Source organism: Ornithorhynchus anatinus, chromosome 14, assembly GCF_004115215.2.
Source record: "Ornithorhynchus anatinus isolate Pmale09 chromosome 14, mOrnAna1.pri.v4, whole genome shotgun sequence".
NCBI classification, from domain to species: Eukaryota; Metazoa; Chordata; class Mammalia; order Monotremata; family Ornithorhynchidae; genus Ornithorhynchus; species Ornithorhynchus anatinus.
The window spans coordinates 27541307-27561967 of NC_041741.1; positions in this window are offsets into that span (position 1 = coordinate 27541307).

Genomic DNA, 20661 nt, shown 5'->3' on the forward strand with positions numbered 1-20661 from the left:
GTCAGAGGACCTGGCTTCTAATCCCGGCCCTGCCATTGTTGCTGTGTGACCGTATGGAAGTCACTTCATTTCTCTGTGCCTCCGTTACCACATCTGTAAAATGAGGATTAAGACAGAGCTCTTATGTGCATCTATATAATTCATTCATATTAATGTCCGTCTCCCCCTCTGGAATGTAAGCTCATTCTGGATAGGGAATGTGTCTGTCCATTTTTATGTCGTACTCTCCCAAGCGCTTAGTACAGTGCTCTGCAAACAGTAAGGATGCAACAGATGTGACTGAATGAATCCCACATGGCACATATGAGTTCAATCTGATTAGCTTGTATCCACCCCAGTGCTTAGGACAGTGCCTGGCACATAGTAAGGCTTACGAATACCATTTAAAAAGAAGTAAGCACTCAATAAATGCCATTGATTTATTGATCGGTCGGTGCCGATAGGCTCACTGGTAGGCCAATGCCTTGCAGGTCTTGAGCTACTATCTAGCTTGTTCGGAATTACTAAAAGTCTGTAGGGAGACATGCCCCACTCCCGGGGAACAAAGAACAAGGGCCACCAGAATATTGACAAAGCAGTTTCTGCAGCTACACCAACAACTGAATATCAAGTACCAAATTGCACCTCATTAAATCCTGAGCCTGTCTCAGCCTTTGCCCTCTCCATTTGCACCTAAGCCTTTCATTCTTTCATTCATTCACTTACATTTATTGAGCACTTGCTTTCCACAGTGTGCAAAGCACTGTAATAATAATAACGTTGGTATTTGTTAAGCGCTGACTATGTGCAGAGCGCTGTTCTAAGCACTGGGGTAGACACAGGGGAATCGGGTCGTCCCACGTGAGGCTCACAGTTAATCCCCATTTTCCAGATGAGGTAACTGAGGCCCAGAGAAGTGAAGTGCCTTGCCCACAGTCGCACAGCTGACAAGTGGCAGAGCCGGGAGTCGAACCCACGACCTCTGACTCCGAAGCCCGGGCTCTTTCCACTGAGCCACGTTGCTTCCTAAGCACTAAGGTGAGAATATAAACATGAAGACACATTCCCTTCCCACAGTGAGCTTACAGTCTAGAGATCGTATCTTTCCCCTCCTCCTATTTTCTACACGTGACGATGATGGAAAGCAACGGAGAAGAGAGGCTAGATTTTTGATGCCTAGCCAGACTGACATTTAAACTTCGTAATGATTTTGAATGTACAGCAATAGCTTTGCTATCGGTTTCTCTGAAATGTCAGCTTCCTATAAGGGTTCATTTAAGTCAAATGTTTACTCTGAAATGACTACAAACCCAAAATAGAGAGTTTATTCTTTTTTAAAAAATGTTTATAACTGAAGTGGCTAATTTAGAAGAACGGAAGCTAGGATATGCCAACTTTAGATTACGAACTGGCTAAAAACATTGTCGTCGTCCCCCCCCTAAAAAAAAATCCCAACAAGATCTGAGGTGGCTACGACAGAAAATCATCAATTTGAATTCTCTCCTTGCTACTATATTTGGGATATAAACGGCAGGGTAGAGGGAAGCCATAACACCCGATTTAGGGGCACGGAGTGGAGAACAACCGCTCCTGCCCTCTTCGCGATTCTTCTCCAGGGTCAAAGTTACACCTGATTCCTCGAGAACTTGCACTTCCCTTCACAAGAAAGCAAGGAACATCAAGGCAGGGTAGAGAAACAGCATGGCCTAGTGGATAGAGAACAGGCTTGGGAGTCCGAAGGACCTGGGTTCTAATCCTGGCTCCACTGCTTGGTTGTGAGACCTCGGGAAATTCACTTCACTGTGCCTCAGTTACCTCATCTGTAAAATGGAGATTAAGTCTTTGAGCCCTCTGTTGGACATGGCCTTTGGTCCAACCTAATTATCTTGTATCTACCCCAGAGCTTAATACAGTGTCTGGCACATAATCGGCAATTAAATACTAAAAAAAAAAAACCAGCTCCGTCAGTCTCAGTGTCATTTATGTTGGAAAATGTACACGTGAAGCTGAGCATCTTCATTCATGCCTGACCCTCAAAGCTCCTCATCCTGAAATGGTGTGCAATCCACCCCTGCCTAATTGATGTTTGTCACCGCTTCGAGCCTGTTACTTTAATTCACCGACATCGTGCGACACATTTGTTCCAAAAGACCCGTTTGCCTCGGATACTTGAATTCACCTGGCTGCCCCGTTGCTTTCCGATAATAGCAGTTGCAACACTGCCATGTCTTGTAATGTTTCTGGCGATTCTTCTTCCTCCAATCGGCTCAGCACCTTTGGTTTTCTATTGTCACCCATCGCCCCGGTTCACCCGGCAGCACGATGGCAGCGCAGCATCCATCATAATAATAATTGCGGTACTGTTAAGCGCCAAGCACTGTGCTTAAAAGCTGATGCAGACACAGGACGATCAGTCCGGACACAGTCCTTGACTCACACGGGGCTCGCAGTCCAAGGGGGAAAGCAGAAATTTCATCCTATAATACAGATGAGGAAACCGAGGCGCAAGGTGACTTGCCTAAGGTGAGCCGGCTGATTTGAACCCAGGTATCCCGCCTCCAGAGCCCACGCTCTTTCTACTTGGCCACGCCGCTTCTTTATGCTGACATCAGAATCAACCCAAGTGACAGGCAAACACCTCTGGGGCACCCAAGACGTGAACCACTCATCGGCTCCAGTTTCCGCCGGAGATCAGCTCTTCTTTCTCTACTGAGCAACCCGACCGTGTGATCTTGGGGCAGGTCACCTCACTTCTTTGGGCCTCAGTGACCTCATCTGGAGAATGGGCACTGAGGCTGCGAGTCTCACGGAGGATACCGAAGCAGCGGGGCTCAGTGGAAAGAGCCCGGGCTTGGGAGTCATAGGTCATGGGTTCGAATCCCGGCTCCGCCACTTGCCAGCTGTGTGACTGCGGGCAAGTCACTTCACTTCTCTGGGCCTCAGTGACCTCATCCGTAAAATGGGGATTAAGACTGTGAACCTCGTGTGGGACATCCTGATTCCCCTGTATCTACCCCAACGCTTAGAACAGTGCTCTACACATGGTAAGCGCTTACCAAATACCAACGTTATTATATTGACATGACTGATGGACTTCAGTGCTAAGTTCAGCGCCCGGTACATAATAAGTGCTTAACAAATACCACGAGAAGCGGCATGGCCTAGTGGAGAAAGCACGGGTTTATCAACCTGGTTTCTACTTCTGCCCTATCTTTGGAGAGTTATATGACCTCGGGCAATCCACTTCACTTTGCGCCTCAGTTCTCTCATCGGGGGAGTTATGTGGGACAGGGATAGGGATTAGCTTGTATCTATCTCAGCACTTACTACAGTACCTGGCACCCAGTGAATGCTTAATAAATACCACGATAATAATAATGGTGATTAACTCTTTTTTTAACAAAAAGTGGGCTTGTAAAGGGATGGGTCTGAGATTCCCGGGCAACCGTACCAGCCAAGGCAAAGCAACCCTGAATTTCGGAGATCTCTGACAACTCGAAATTGCCCCCCTCAGTTATATCTTCGATTGCTCCGCCTTGTCAATTCCGCTAGCAGCAACAATAATGCTATCTGTTAAGCAGATACTATGTGCCAAGCACTGTTTTAAGCACTGGGCTAGATACAATTTAATCAGGTTGGACACCGTCCCTGACCCAGATGGGGCTCTCGCTCTTAATCCTCCTTTTACGGATGAGGCGATGGAGTCCCAGAGCAGTGAAGTTATTTGCCCGAGGTCACACAGCAGCCACGTAGGGGAGCCGAGAGTCCGCACTTTCACGTCCGATGTAAGAGCAGCCTGGGTTTAAAAGCCTTGCCTGGCCTGTCACTCGCTTAGCTGGTATGACATCAATGGGGGGGCTGAAGGGTGGATGTGCTAGAATTTGACAGTGAGTCCAGTTTCCAGGTTGGGTTTGGGACAGGACTAACTTGCTTCATTCAAGGGGCTCGTCGCTCGCAATCTTATCTCTGCGTGTATGAGGGGTGGCTGACAAATTACTCAAAATAATGGGCTCGGTATCTTTGTCGAATTCAATTTTCAACCTCGTCCTGGGCTTCGACGCATCAATGCATACAATTCTGTCTTAATTTGGAAGGTGAAATGGTGATGCCCCATTCTGTCAGCTAGTCCAAGGAGGTGTGGGGTATTTTTGGTTGTTCAATTTTCTACTTCCATTTGTCTGATAGTGGCATCTTTTTAGTATACTGAAGACTGATCTGATGATCGATTTCATCTCTCTAGCTGCAGTGAAGGTTTTTTGGCTGTGCTTTGGGTTGTCTTGTTGGAGACTGATTCGTAAACCAAGCCCGCTGCAGGCTTTATGAAACAATCGGGATTTTATGCTGTTTAACTTTCAGAGTAGTCGGTATCTCACCTGCCTTTGGCATGAGGAATTTCATAGCAAGATCACTGGCAAAAGCAGTTTCTAAATCAACCACCGGTATTTATTAAATGCTTACTGTGTGCAGAGCAATGTACTAAGCCCTTGGGAGAAGCAGCGTGGCTCAGTGGAAAGAGCCCGGGCTTGGGAGTCAGAGGTCACGGGCTTGAATCCAAACTCTGCCACTTGTCAGCTGTGTGACTGTGGGCAAGTCACTTTACTTCTCTGTGCCTCAGTGACCTCATCTGTAAAATGGGGATTAACTGTGAGCCTCCCGTGGGACAACCTGATTACCCTGTATCTCCCCCAGCGCTTAGAACGGTGCTCTGCACAGAGTAAGCGCTTAACAAATACCAACATTATTATTACCACAGTGTTCTGCACACAGTGAGCACTCAGTAAAATACCAGTGGTTGACTGAATGGGATAAATGCATAAGCAAAGCACGGAAGTACATTTACATGCACATCGTGCCGAAGGAATATCTGACATCTATCACCTACCCTTGCATCATGAGCCATCATCTTCATCATCGGTATGCTGCATATTCATTCGGGTGTATTTTCTGAGCACGTACCGTGTGCTCACAGGAGAATGGGTTTTGAATCTCTCATTTTCTAGTTAAGGAAACTGAGGCACAAAGAAGTTGTGACTTGCCCCAGGTGACACAGAAGACAAATAACGGAGCTGGGATTAGAACCAAAGTCCTCTGACTCCCAGGCCCGTGTTCTTTCCACTAGGCCATGATGATTCCCGAGTAATCAATTCTTTACCTTTACCAGTCCGGCAAGTAAAGTCATCCGAAAGCAAGCGGGGATGCTTGATTCTGGCCAGTTTTTGACTGCTGTGGAATGGATTCCATCATCAGTTCAGAAGACAAAGGGAGCGGTCATTCAATCTCCATATTACTTACATCTTTTCCCAGGAAGTCGAAGGGACTAGGTCTGGGGTTTCTCCCTCAAAGCTACTGTGCGTGCCAGGTCCCTGCAGAATCTCACCGGCCTCTGATTTACCTTCCCAGTTTACGAAATCTGGACCTTTCAGGACAATTAAGGAATTGAAGATGCTTCCCCATTTTAGTATCTACTATCACAATTCCTCTTTAATCAAAGTTGTCCTGCTGTCATGTGAACAGTTGAGGCTTAGGGGTTTATTTGGAGGAGCAGCAGTGGAAAGAGCACAGGCTTGGGAGTCAGAGGTCATGGTTCGAATCCCAGCTTTGCCACTTGTCAGCTGACTATGGGCAAGTCACTTCACTTCTCTGTGCCTCAGTTACCTCATCTGTAAAACGGGGATTAAAACTGTGAGCCCCACGTGGGACAACCTGATCACCCCATATCTACCCCAGCGCTTAGAACAGTGCTCTGCACATAGTAAGTGCTTAACAAATACCAACATTATTATTATTATTTATATATATTAATGTCTGTGCTCACTTTACTCGTAGTGGGGCCTGGGTGCGGCAGGGATTTTGTCCAACCCAATTTGCTTGTATCCACCCCAGTGCTCAGTACAGTGCCCTGCACACAGTAAGCACTTAAAAAATACCACCGTTATTATTATTATTATTATTATACACAGGATTGAATGAATGAGTTGATAGACACATTCTCTGCCCATAAGGAGCTTACAGGGTACTTCTTAGTATTCTGATCTTGTAAGCTTATTGTAGACAGGGAGCACATCCACCAAATCTGGTGTATTCTACTCTCCTATCACTTAGGAGAGTGTGTCTGCACACAGTAAACGCTCAATAAATACCACTGATTGATCGATTAATTGCAATTCCTTCGATCAAAGAAAACAAGCCCTCTTTGCTGCCCACCACTCTGGCTTTGTGCAGTGGTGATCTTCTAACAATCCATCCCTCGTTTTCATGCTTGAGACTTTGCTTTTGAATGTGCAGTATGTCCATTCTACATGAATATTCACCAACAACTTCACTTCAACATCCAGAACCTTCTTCGATATCCTGACTCCCAGATCACCCTCTGACTGATGACCTTATCTCTGTCGATAACCTCGTCCTAGCCTTTAATGTGGAACGTGGATTCGAAATGACACCAGTGAAACTGTTCGAGAAGCTGGCTGCGGATTTGCTAAGTCCTAATTAATGTTGGTATTTGTTAAGCGCCTACTCTGTGCAGAGCACTGTTCTAAGCGCTGGGGGAGATACAGAGTGATCAGGTTGTCCCATGTGAGGCTCACAGTCTTCACCCCATTTGACAGATGAGGGAACTGAGGCACAGAGAAGTCGAGCGACTTGCCCACAGTCACACAGCTGACAAGTGGCAGAGCCGGGATTCGAACCCACGACCTCTGACTCCCAAGCCCGGACTCCTTCCACTGAGCCAACCTGCTTCTCTGTCTTACCTTATAGAAGACTGGACACGACTACAGATTTATACACTTTCAATTCACAGGGAAGCTTGATGCTCCATTATCATCCAACTTCACCTGTCAATCTGGAAAAAACCACGCTGTCCTTTTAAATTTTATGTTTTTTTAATCTGTGCATTGTTGACTCCTCTTGTTGCCAAAGTAGCAGAATTTGTTGACAGCCTATTTCTGATGAAAAGCTTTGGGAGTGTGTAAACTTTTCCAGGTGTAGGCTATATTGTCAGGCCATACTGGTACACATTACCTGAGAAGTAATCATCCTTTCTGGTCTTTTTGTCTAAATTTTTTAAGAGACTAGTCAGTGGTGTAATCTAAAGAATCAGATAGGGATCCAAACTCACTTTCAGTCTTGAAGACCGGATTCACTAAATGGGTTGATGAAACTAGGTCTTTTACTCAGACTGCGAGCCTCATGTGGGACAGGGACTGTGTCCAACCTTATTTCTATCAATCCTCCAGTGGCATTTATTGAGTGTTTACTGTGTGCAGGGCACTGTATTAAGCCCTTGGGGGAGCATAATACAACCGAGTTGGTAGACAAGTTCGCTGGCCTGTTTCTAGCCCAGTGCTTAGTACATTGTTTGGCACACAAGAACACTTAAATACCAAATTATATTATTATTATTACCGGGCTTGAAAGAGAACTGGGGATGATTTGAAACGATTATCTCCAAATTTACTCCCTCTTGGTCTCTCTCCTTTCTTACTGATTTCCATTTTCTCCATATTTTCTTCCATTCCCCTTCACTGCTTCTTCCTCTGTCCCCTCAAACCTCAGTCCCCACATGCTCCATCCCTCAAAACTACCCTCCCAAGTTCACCTCCATGCCCAAAATGAAAACAAAAAAATATTGCTTCTGCTTCGAAAGGACTGAAATACAGAGACGGTTTCAGATAAAAATATTTCGGATAAAAAAATATCCCCTGTATGTTTCTACTGCAATTTGAAACGCCATGTAGGCATTTTTTATGACAACTATTAGTCTTTCACTCTGAAGCAAGGTCATAAAACAGAGTGTCGCACACAGATTTGTTTAAAGAAGTTCAAGGAAAAAGATATAATTAGCTAAAAGCTGTAAGTGTATTGCCAAATGTCCAAACCTGGCAAAGATCCCATTATATTAAAGCAACAACCCAGAGAAGTGGATTAATTTAAAAATCTGAAGAGCAAAAATCTACAGAACCAAGCCTCAAAAAAATCGATCGCACACCTGATGCTTACCTAAGGTATTTTTAAAAAATAGGTTTTAATTGAGCACTGTGCATCTCTCCTGTTTTATTAATAGTGATGATGATAATTGTGGAATTTGTTTTAAGTGCTTCTTAGGTGTCAAGCAGAAGCAGCGTGGCTCAGGGGAAAAAGCACGGGCTTGGGAGTCAGAGGTCATGGGTTCGAATTCCGGCTCTGCCACTTGTCAGCTGTGTGACTGTGGGCAAGTCATTTGACTTCTCTATGCCTCAGTGACCTCATCTGTAAAATGGGGATTAAGACCGTGAGCTTCACGTAGGACAACCTGATCACCCTGTATCTGCCCCAGCGCTTAGAAGAGTGCTCTGCACATAGTAGGTGCTTAACAAATACCAACATTATTATTATTATTCTAGGAGTTTGGGTAGATACAAATTGATCAGGGGGATATGGCCCTGCCCCACATGGGATCCACAGACTGAAGAAGTGGCAGAACAGGTATTTAATCTCCATTTTACATCTGGGGGAACTGAGGAAAGGAAAAGACACCTCGTCAAGGTCACCCAGCAGGCAAGCAGCTGGGTCAGAATTAGAAGGCAGAGTCAGTGTGTTCTGACCCCCGAGCCTGAGCTCCTTCCATTAGGCCACAGTGGTCCTAGGGATGAGAGGGAAGTGAACTGTTCTGGGAATCAGGAGACCTGGGTTCTCATTTTAGCTCTACCTATAGCTGGCTACTGAGAGAGAACATCGCACATGCAGTTCACAGTCCTCTTCCTGACCTACCCAGTTCTAGGACTCTCTGTCCCAAGAGGAACGATATTGGCAGGGATGAAGGAGAGAGTGAGAGTGGCCTCGTAGACGGAGCACCGGACCGGGAGCCGGCAGGACCTGACTTCTAATTCCGACTCTGCCGCTTCTCTGCTGTGTGACCTTGGACAAGTCACTTCTCTGAGCCTCAGTTACTTCATCTTTAAAATGGGGATTAGGATTGTGAACCCCATGTGGGACAGGGCCTGTGTCCAACCTGATTAGCTTGTACTTACCTCAGCACTCATTGTAGTGTCTGGCACATAGTTAGCACTTAAATACCATTTAAAAAAATAAATAAGAAAGAGCGGGTCTGTGCTAGTACTATAAGCAATTTCTCGGCACAAATTCTTGGTCCGGAGACCTCAGAGACTCACCTAACATTCCTAATAGAGCGACTTCATCATCATTGCCATTGCAATGTATTTTCCTTTAGCAAATCGTCTTTGATTCAAGTTTTTAAGAAGGCATATTTCAAAAACAATAACTCTTTTAAATATTATAATAGTAATACAGTTTTTTTGAATCCTTACTATGTACCAAGCACTGTACTGAGTGCCAGGGTAGATACAAGATAACCATGTCCCATAATGGGGTTCACAGTCTAAGCAGGAGTGAAAACAAGTGTATTTGCTTCTGGAAAGTGAAAAAAACATGAAGTGAGCACAAGAACAACAACTAAGCTTTGTTGAAACAAGGAACTCAGCTCTAAGTCCCAGTGAGAACTATAAATGGGTCTTTTTCCAAGACACTGCATACCAGATAACCTCAGGGCTGTTGATTTGGCAAGACAACCACAGAGACTGGCTTGATAAAAATGAATAATTAAAAAACTATTAGCCGGAAATGAAGGAAAACATCGTCAACTTCTTGAATCCTCTATCAATCCATCAGTGGAATTTATTGAGCAACGGCTGTGAATAGAGAACTGTACTAATCACTTGGGAAAGTACAGCAGAGTTGGTAGACATGATCCTTGCCCACGAGTTTACTATCTACAGGTACTACAGAAAACACTGAGTATTTCACTCCTTTCTGTTGCCAGAAACATCCAAGACAGAATCCCTGTAGCAGAGAGACAGAAAAATATGGCTAACCACGCTCTCGTCTGAATTACCACGTTTCTTCATTCAGAAACTTCACACGGCACACATGATCTCTGTTGTGTGACATATCGGTCAATCAGTGGTATGCACTGAGCACTTGCCGTGTGCAGAACACTGTACTAAGTGCTAGGGAAAGTACAATGTAACAGAGTTGGCAGTCACGTCGGTAGTCTCCAAACCTCACCTTCCTGATTTCCCGCTACAACGCAGTCCCCCGGCGTCGCACCTCTAATGCCAACCTACCCACTGTACCTCAGTCTCGTTTATCTCACCTCTAACCTCTAACCCACACCCTGCCTCTGGCCAGGAACGCCCTCCCTCTTCATATCCGACACAACTTCTCTGCCCACCTTTAAAGCCTTACTGAAGGCACATCTCCTCCAAGAGGCCTTTCCTGACTGAGCCCTCATTTCCTCTTCTCCCACCCCCTTCTGTGTCACCCTTGCAATTTGCATCCTTTATTCACCCCTCCCTCAATACTTATGTACATATTTATTTATATTAAGGTCTTTCTCCCCCTCGACCCCGCCACAGTCCCACGGCATTTAGGTACATATCAGTAATTTATTTATTCACATTACTGTCTGTCTCTCCCTCTAGACTACGAGCTCATTGTGGACGGGGAGTGTGTCCGTTATACTGTACTCCCGCAAGCGCTTAGTACAGTGCTCTGCATGCAGTAAGCGCTCAATAAAGACACTTGTTTGAGTGCTAAGCCACTCTCACTTGTTGACAGTCATACTTTTTCAAAGGATGAAAGATGATGCCTACCAACAAGGATGCATCAGTTAGCCACTAGAAGAGTCTCAAGGTGGACAGTGAAAGGGAGGGACTTCAAAGCCAGACAGTTCAGATAAGCAACAAGTCCCCTTTTCATACTCCCAGATTCTTATCAACCGAAATTACTTTCACTTCACTAGAGAACTGTTCCTCCAGTTCAAAACACACACGATAACTTATTCATGAAGCTTAAAGGAAGCTATTTGCAACTGACATTAACAACACTCAGCACTGGGATATGGCAGGAAAGCACAGTAAATATTGATAACCTGTCAGAGTAAGATTAACCCTAATGAACTTTACTAAAAGGAGAGATATCAATACTAGCATTTTAAAAGACGCACTCTCTCGTACGTTCTGCTCTCCAAGAGGTCGTTTCTACGCTTTAATCTGTCCGACTCAAATGAGCATCGACATGGAACTGGGAATGAAATTATAAGGGATTAAATGGAAACTGAGGTCCAAGCTATGTTGGCATCTCAGAAGAGGAGACGAGAATTCTTTCAAACAGTAGGGAAAATAGCAAATATTCCTGTATTATCACTTACAGGAAAACGTTAAATATCTTTTTTTGAGCACTTAATCAATCAATGGCATTTATTGAGCCTTACTGTGTACAGAGCCTTGTACTAAGTGCTTGGGAGATTACAATTCTACAGAATTGGGAGACACTTCCCTGCCTACAAGGAGTTTACAGTCTACAGGGTAAGTCAATGCTTGACATGTTAAAACAGCACTCCCTTAATCATTTGCTTGTATCATAGTCATATTAAATGTGGTCCAATTTTGTCTATTGATCAAAAATTATTCAAGGGAGTCTATTTCAGATCATTCAAACTCTCACTCCCATTTCTCTTATTTTCAGTGTTCATACATGTACTGAGAAGGTAGCCTATGAAACCACAAAGGTTGCCTTGATCGATTCAGAGACAAAACCCTGTGCTGAAGGTGTCAACATTATTAATTGGTGTACCTCCCTGAAAACATTTAGAACCCAAAATGATCTCTCAAGAAACAAAATGAAGTCATTTTACACATGGTATAATTATCCCACTGCTGGAGAAGAGAAAATAGCTCTTCTCTGTACAGGAAGCGTGATACTTTATATTGGAAAATTAGAAAGATAGATTTCAAAATAAACCATTTTCCAAAAGGTGACACACAATGCTTTTTACTCAAATTATATTGTGCTTGCTCTGGAATGGTTTTACAATAAATGGCTGAGAAGCTACACAATTTATAAAAACCCAAATTAACTATTCAAAAAAATTAGCATTTAACTACATAACATTACGAAAGAGATGAATAAAACAAATTGAACATGCACTTACCTGTGAAGTGTATTCATTCTTTAGCCCAGTCAACTGTGGGAGGAAAAAAAAATATTAGGACTAAGAACTACTTATCAGCCCAGTTTAAATAGGGAGTCCAACAATAACAATAATTACAATGATAATAATAACGATGGTTTTTGTTAAGCGATTACCACATGCCAAGCACTGTACTGAGCGCTGAGGTAGATAAAAGGTAATCAGGTCTCACATAAGGCTTACAGTCTACGGATGAGAGAGGACAGGTATTGAATCCCCACTCAGCAGATGAGGGAACTGAATACGGGGTGGTTAAGTGACTTGTCCAAGGTCAAACAGCAGGTTTGTGACAGAGCTGGGATTAGAATCCAGGTCACCTGACTCCCAGTCCCATAAGGGATGGTGCTTATTGCCCTTGGAAATTATTTTTTTTAAAAAAAAAGACCTCAACCTCCGGCTAGCATTTTACAGGCCAATGGTGAATTGAAATGATTAGCATCAGTGCTCTGCACAGAGTAAGTGCTAAATACCATTTATTGCTTCATTGATGTTGCTCCCATTTCCTTGAAATAGGAGTGAACATATAAAAAGGATCATTGTAGGCAATGTGCTTTATTATATTCTCTCAAGCGCTGAGTACGGTGCTCTGCTCACGGTAAACTTGCAATAAATATGATTGATTTGGTTCTAAAAAGTAGATGTCAGTCTTCAGCATCAAATTTACCTCCATCACCTCCCAACGTCGGCTAGTATGGCACTCCATAATTGACAAATATGGGATTGTTCTAGAAAAAAATACACAGGGAACAACGGAGAGCTCTAACGGAGTCCTGATGATTTGGAAACCGGGACTTCAACTTGAAAGCAATATATATATATATTTCACCACACCAGGGGCTGATTTGGTTCAACTATTTTAACAAACAAATGTAATTATTAATTTATCCTGGCCTCAGTTTCCCCATCTAGTAAATGGAGATTAAATCCCAGTCATTCCTATTTAGACTGTGAGCCCCTATGGGGCAGGGCCAATATCCAACTTGAATATCTACCCCATTGAGTTGGCACATAGAAAGGGCCTAACAAACACCATAATGTTAATACTATTATCATCATAAAAGTAGCCTAATAATAATAAAAATGGTAGTTGTAAAGCACTTACTATGTGCCAAGCCCCGTTCTAAACGCTGCGGTAGATACAAGGTAATGAGGTTGTCCCATGTGGGGCTCACATCGTACTCCCCATTTTACAGACGAAGGGTTTGAGGCACGGAGAAGTTACGTGACTTTCCCCAAAGTCACACAGCAGACGAGTGGCGGCATTAGAACCCATGACCTCTGACTCCCAAGCCCACGCTCTTTCCACTAAGCCATGCCGCTTCTCTAGCGCGTAATTTTCCACGGAGGAAATCCACCTGAGTTGTTCTACCATTTACAGCGGTGGTCATGAGAGAGGCACCTCACAGCCTACCATGCTGGCCTGATCCTAGCCACAGAACCCCTGGCTTGGTTCCTGAAAAAATTTTACCAGAATCTCAGTGGCTTCAGAACACGGACTGGCACATATTGTGCTCCCTCCTACCTCACCTCACTACTCTCCTACTACAACCCAGCCCGCACACTTCATTCCTCTAATGCTAACCTTCTCGGTGCACCTTGATCTTTCCCATCTTACCACCGACCTCTCACCCACATCCCATCTCTGGCCTGGGATGCCCTCCCTCCTCGTTTCAGACAGATAATCGCTCGCCCCCGACTTCAAAGCCTTAGTGAAGGCACCTCTCCTCCAAGAAGCCTTCCTTGGCTAAGCCCTGCTCTTCTCTCACTCCCTTCTGCCTTGCCCCCTTCATTCTTCCTCCCTCTCATCCCCTCAGCACATATGCGTATATCTGTAATTTATGTATTCATGTGTGTATATTAATGTCTCCCCCTCTAGATTGGGAGCTCATTGTGGACAGGGAATGTGCCTGTTTCTTGTTGTACTCTCCCAAGCGCTTAGTACAGTGCTTTGCACATGGTGAGCACTCAAATATAATTAAATGAATGCCATAGCAGACAGAATCTAGAAGAGGGTCAGATATGGGAGAACTGCAGGCGGGCACAGCAAGCTCTCAGTCCCCTTGCCAATTCTATTCTCAATTTGCCCTAATTCCCTCGGGGAGTTAATCTGTGCCCGCGGCTTCAACTACCCCCTCCGCACAAATCAGCGGTATAGTGTAATGGATAGCGCTGTACATCCCAAGTGCTTAGCACAGTGCTCTGCACATAGTAAGCGCTCAATAAATGCTACTGAATGAAATGAATGATAGAGCACGGGCCTGGGAGTCAGAAGGTCATGGGTTCTAAATCCAACTCTGCCACCTGTCTGCTGTGTGACCTTGGGCAAGTCACTTCACTTCCTCTGTGCCCATCTCTTCTGTAAAATGGAGATCGAGATGGTGGGTCAGGGATTGCGTCCAACTCAATTTGCTTATATCCACCCCAGTGCTTAGTACAGTACCTGGCATCTAGTAAGTGCTTAGTAAATATCACGATTATCATTATTAAATCACCCCCAAATCTATTCATTTTTCCCTGCCTCTCACCACCTCTGTAGTTTCACATTTCCTCTTGCCTTCAGGACAACTCCACGTGGCACCCTAAACTCAACAATATAATACAAAACTCGTCTTCCCCACAAAATCCTCTCCTTAACTTTATCACAGTTGACATGGGCTTACGTCCTGCCTTTAAACCCCCCAAATTTGGCACTATTCTTGACCCCCCAGTAGTAGTCGTAATAGTAGTAGAAATGTAATAACATTTATTAAGTGCTCCCTGGGTGCAGCATTAACTATTCGGGAAATGCAAAACAGTGCTGTGACGCATCCCAGCCCACGGACTTTGCTCCTCTAGCGCTAGTCTTCTCACTGTACCTCGGTCTTGTCTATCACATCGCCCACCTCTCGCCCGCATCCTGCCTCTGACCTGAAACACCCTCCCTCCTCATATCCGATACACGGTTACTCTCCCCTGCTTCAAAGCCTTATTGAAGGCACATCTCCTTCAAGGTCTTCCCTGATTAAGCCCTCCTTTCTTCTTTTCCCACTCCCTTCTGCGTCGCCCCGACTTGCTCCCTTTCTTCATCCACCCTTCCAGCCCCACAGAACTCAGGCACGTGCCTGTAATTTATTTGTACTGGTTTCCGGCTTCTCCTCTGGACCGTAAGCTCGATGTGGGCAGGGAAGGTATCTTTATTGTTTCATCTGACTGTTCCGAACACTTAGTACAATGTTCTGCACACGGTAATCACTAGATAAATATAACTGACTTACTGAATGACTCTCACTCTAATGGGAGCTGCAGTGGAAAAGCAGCTGGCATCAGAAAGATGCTGGTAGGGATGACCAGGACAAAATCTGAAGTGGGATAAATTCACGTGGCAGCCCTCGTTGCCCAGGGCGTGCGAGGAGCAGAATCCTGAAAGCTGCAGTGGAGAGGCAGCCGACATCAGGAGGACCAAGATCTGTTCAGCACAGTGGGCGGAGGTCCCCAAAGCACCAAACGTGACCCTACGTGCTGCACAGCCACCATCTTGGTGTAACCTTAACCTTCACCCACTGCCTACTCTGCTTAGAATGCCACTGAACAGCAGGGCAGAGGAGCAGTGAGGAGGATAGGAACCCAGCTCTGTGTTGTACTTTGAACTGTACCGAACTCTCCCGAGTGCTTAGAACAGAAGTCAGAAGGGGAGTACTCTTCCTCCCATAGTCGAGACTGGTAGAGCATAGGAAACTCCCCAAATATGACCCTGAGAGGAGTCTACTGTATGACCTTGGGGAAATAGCTTAACTTCTCTGTGCCTCAGTTTCCTCATCTATAAGATAGGGATTAAATGCCTGTACTCCTCTAACTTAGCTCTAACTTAGCCCCCATGTGGGGCTGATTATCCTGTATCTACTCCAGCGCACCGGACAGAGCTAGGCACACAGTAACTACTTAATAATTACCCTCTCTAGACTGTAAACCCACTGTGGTCAGGGAACATGACTACTAATTCTGTTGCATTGTACTCTCCCAAGTGCTCAGTACAGTGCTCAGCACAGAGTAAGCACTCAACTAATATCACTGATGATGATGATACCGATAAAGCCTGAGAGTCAGAAGGTGACGGATTCTAATCCCAGCTCTGCCACTTGGGCAAGTCACTTTACAGTTACCTCATCTGTAGACTGAGCCTGTGAGCCCCACGTGGGACAGGAATTGTGTCCAACAGTACAGTACAGTGCCCGGCACATAGAAAGCGCTTAACAGATACCATAATTATTATTACTGTAAAAAAAATAGCACTTAGTGACATCTACTGTGGGCTGAGAACTGTACTGTGTGATTAGGAGAGTACAAGACAAGGGCCCTACAGTCAAGGACCTTACAGTTTCATTCATTTCAATATCTCAAAGTCGCTAGCATTTTCAACCAGGCTTTTCCCACCACTCTGCGACAAACATGGCCTCCAGGATGGAGAAAGATGTCTAGCATTACAAACACCTTTCAGTGCTAATAGCCGCTCAATAGAATAGAGCCGAACCTGTTTCTGACCTCATTTCCCTCTCCTTAAATAGCCTTTTCAATAGCTAAACAGTTCCTCGAGAGATCATAAAAGTGCACAGAGTTCAGATGTTAAATTCCAAGAAAATTTTACTTGGGAGGAAACAAATTCACTTTGCCCCCACTTGCTTTATCTTAGCTCTCGGCATCAATTCCGGTGGTTTTCAACAAAGTATTTCAGAAATGATTAGGCTGGAAATAGTCATCAGCCAAGTATCTTTCTGCAACACAATGAGTTTATTCAATGATTTTCTCTTCTCAGTAGTCATTCATTCCACGTAGAAGGGGCGGGCACACTGACAAACACATGACACTCTGTGACGACACTGCCAGGCACAGAACCCGTAACTGTAACCCACCTAACAGTACAGTCCCACTGGGCTCCTTCTGCTCCAAAACTATCAGTTAATCCTATTTATTGAGTGCTTACTGAGTGCAGAACACTGTACTAAGGCCTTGAGAGATTACAATATAACAGTGAAAAGACAATCTCTACCCGCAATAAGCGTACAATCTAGAGGGGGCAAACGACATTAACATTAACAAATAAATTACAGATACGTGCCTACTACGATCTTTAGGATTGCAAGTGGCGTATGAATAAAGAGAGCAAGTCAGGGTGATGCGGAAGGGAGTGGGAGAAGAGGAAAATTGGGCTTAGTCAGGAGATGTGCCTTCAATAAGCATTTGAAGGCTGAGGAGAGTCATTGTTTGTCAAATATGAGGAGGGAGGGTGTTTCAGGTCAGATGCAGGGCGTGGGCAAGAGGTCGGTGGTGAGATAGACAAGATGGAGGTACAGTGAGAAGGTTAGCATTAAAGGAGCCAGGTGTGCGAGCTGGGTTGTAGTAGGTGAGGTTGGAGGGGGCAAGGTGACGGAGTGCTTTAAAGCCAATGGTGAAGAGTTTTTGTCTGAAGCGGAGGTGGTTCACCAAGCCCTGGGGGCTCTTGGGGAATGGGGAAACATAGTCTGAATGTTTTTGTAGAAAAATGATCTGGGCAGCAGATCTGGGGCAGAGGAGGGAGGAGGAAGGGCAGGGACAGGCAGACGACAAACCCGATAAAGGCATGGGCCACTGCCCATTCTGACCTATCTTGTCACCTCTCCCTTCCCGTTCTCTCCCTTGCATTTAAGCATCAGCAGTTGGTGCTCTCAATGCCTTCATCCTGATGAGAAATGTAAAGTTCTCTGCTTTTTCTCTGGATCTTTTGCATCCAGTAATTCTACACATTACAGATCCCAAAAGAGGCTTGTAGAATGAGATGAAAAGAACGTTACAAAAATAGAACCCACAAAAGAAAACCACACGTTTGACAAGAACTGTAAAGATTTCACATAAGAATGCAGGTTAGGCATGGCTAAGATTAGCCTGTTAATCAGTCTATTTCCCAGGAATGTACAAAGCCATGCGGCCAAACTACTGTTCAATGCTTAGTTTACTTCCTAGAGGAAAGCATAATTTGCACAGGTTCTGAATGCAGTCAATTCATTTTTTTCCCTTTTGCCAGAATCCAGAACAGTAAACACCAGTTTTCAAAATACACAAAAGTAGTACTAATAGAACATGTTACAAAATGTAAAAATATATCCTGAAATAAGACAAGCTTATGAAAATAAAATCATGAGAATCTTATCCTGCCTTTAAATGAAGCAGCTCAAATGAATTCAGTGGGCAGGGACTGTCTCTATCTGTTGTCGAACTGTACATTCCGAGTGCTTAGTACAGTGCTCTGCGCATAGTAAGTGCTCAATGAATACTACTGAATGAACTAAGTGGTCAAGATACTTCTGAGAATAATACTTCAGTGAGCCACCTACTAGAAAATGCACTGGTAAAGTCGGGCATTATTTTAATAGCTCTCTTCCCCCCTCTAGACAGTAAGTTCATTGGGGGCCCTGAACTACACACTTGGAAAAGTATAACAGAGCTGGTAGACATGTTCTCTGCCCACAAGGTCCTTATAATCTAGAGAGGGAGACAGACTTTGACGTGAAAAAATAAATTATGGAAATGTATTTAAGTGCTGTGGAGTTGAAAAGGAAGTGCTGTGGAGAAACAGCGTGGCTTAGTGGATGGAGCACGGACCTGGGAGTCAGAAGGACCTGGGTTCTAATCCCAGATCCACCACGTGTCTGCTGTTTGACCTTGGGCAAGTCACTTCACTTCTCTGTGCCTCAGTGACCTCAACCGTAAAGAGGGAATGAAGACTGTGAGCCCCATGTGGGACAGGGACTGTATTCGACCTGATTATTTTATATCTACCCCAGCATTTAGAACAGTGCTTGGTACACAGTAAGAGCTTAACAAGTACCAATATTATTATTAAGGATAGAGTGAATAAAGGGTGCAAATCCAATTGCAAGGCCAGGAGAGAAGGGAGTAGGAGAAGAGGAAAATGGGAAGACTGGGAATGAAAGAGAGGGCAATTTGCAGCTGTTTGAAGCATCATTTCATAAGTGACTTTTTTTCTTCCCCAGACTTGCCCTAGAGGTACTTCCATTTGTAGAATTTATAATTCATGAGACTGGAGAGAAAATGAAGCCACTTTGAGTAGTCATTTTGCATACGGTTTTAATGGACAGACAGCGTTTGCCTGGCACACATTCTTAAGAAAAACTGTCCAAGTCTTCCTTTCTGTGTGTCGCAGTAGATAAAGAGATAGGGTGGAGTGAGAAGGAAAGAGCATGAGGCCTGTAACCCATACATCCTTCTGGGGCCAGACATTGTTGTATTGTATTCTCTCAAGCGCTTACTACAGTGCTCTGCACACAGTAAGCACTCAATAAGTGTGTTTGACTGACTGACATCTAGAATAGTCCCCAGAAGTACTAAGAATTGCTCAGTAGCCAACTTGGTTTGGAACACTGCTCCCCAGAAATACTTTGCTCGGAGCCTTAGTAGTCCATAAAGTACAAATGCTCGCAATCATAGTGAAGACCGAAAGGTTTGCCACTTCTTCAACAAGCTTACAGGAAAGTTTTAGGAACATTTCAAAACAGTTAAATAGCCTTCTCTTTAAGAAAATCAACTGCTTGGAACCATTCCCACAGCACAAGACTGATTCTGATGATGTTTGAATGTTTGCAGGAACAAATAGACAAATAAAATGATTAAGAGCAATGGAGATTAAATAGCTAGGCTCCTGCTTACACTGTGAGCCCCACGTGGGACAGGGACTGGGTCCAACCTGATCATCTTGTATCTACCCCAGGGTAAAGTACGGTGGCCGGCACATAGTAGGCATTGAAAAGTAGTATAAAGAATAATGTTTTAAATGGTATTGGATAAGCACTCACTAAGTTCCAGGTTATGGTTCTAAGCCCTGAGTTAGATACAAGAAAATCAGGTTGGACACATTCCCTCTACACAGGCGGCTCATAGGCAATCTCCATTTTACAGTGAGGTAACTAAGGCTCAGTGAAGCTAAGTGACCTGCCCAAGTTCACACAGCAGACAAGTGGTGGAGCCAGGATTAGAACCCTGGTCCTCTGACTCCCAAGCCCAGGCTCTCTCCACTGGGCCATGCTGCTTTTCATTTGTTATGCGTTCATTATTTGCCAAGCACTGTGCTAAGAGCTAGGCTAGATACAAAATGATGAAATCAGACAGAGCCCCTGCCTTTCTTGGGGCTCATATGATAGGAAGCATTTAACTCTACTTAACCCCCATTCTACAGGAAGGGAAACTGAGACACAGAGAAGTTAAGCGACTTGCCCTAGGCCACAGAGAAGGCATGTGGCAGAGTCAGGATTAGAACTCAGGTATCCTAATAACTGTGGTGTTTGCTAAGCACTGTACAATGTGCCAACCACCGTACTTAGAACGGTGCCTGGCACACAGTAAGCGCTTAACAAATACCATAAAGTGAACATAAACAATAACAATAAACAATAGGTGCTGGGGTAGATACAGGATAATTACAGGATAATAGGTAAATTCTGTTACCGATTTGTACATTTCAAGCGCTTAGTACAGTGCTCTGCACATAATAAGTGCTCAATAAATACTATTGAATGAATGAATGAATTAGGCCCCACACGAGGTTCACGGTAGGAGGGTGGACAGGTTTTGAATCCCTATTTTGCAGATGAGGGAACTGAGGCACAGAGAAGTTAAGTGACTCA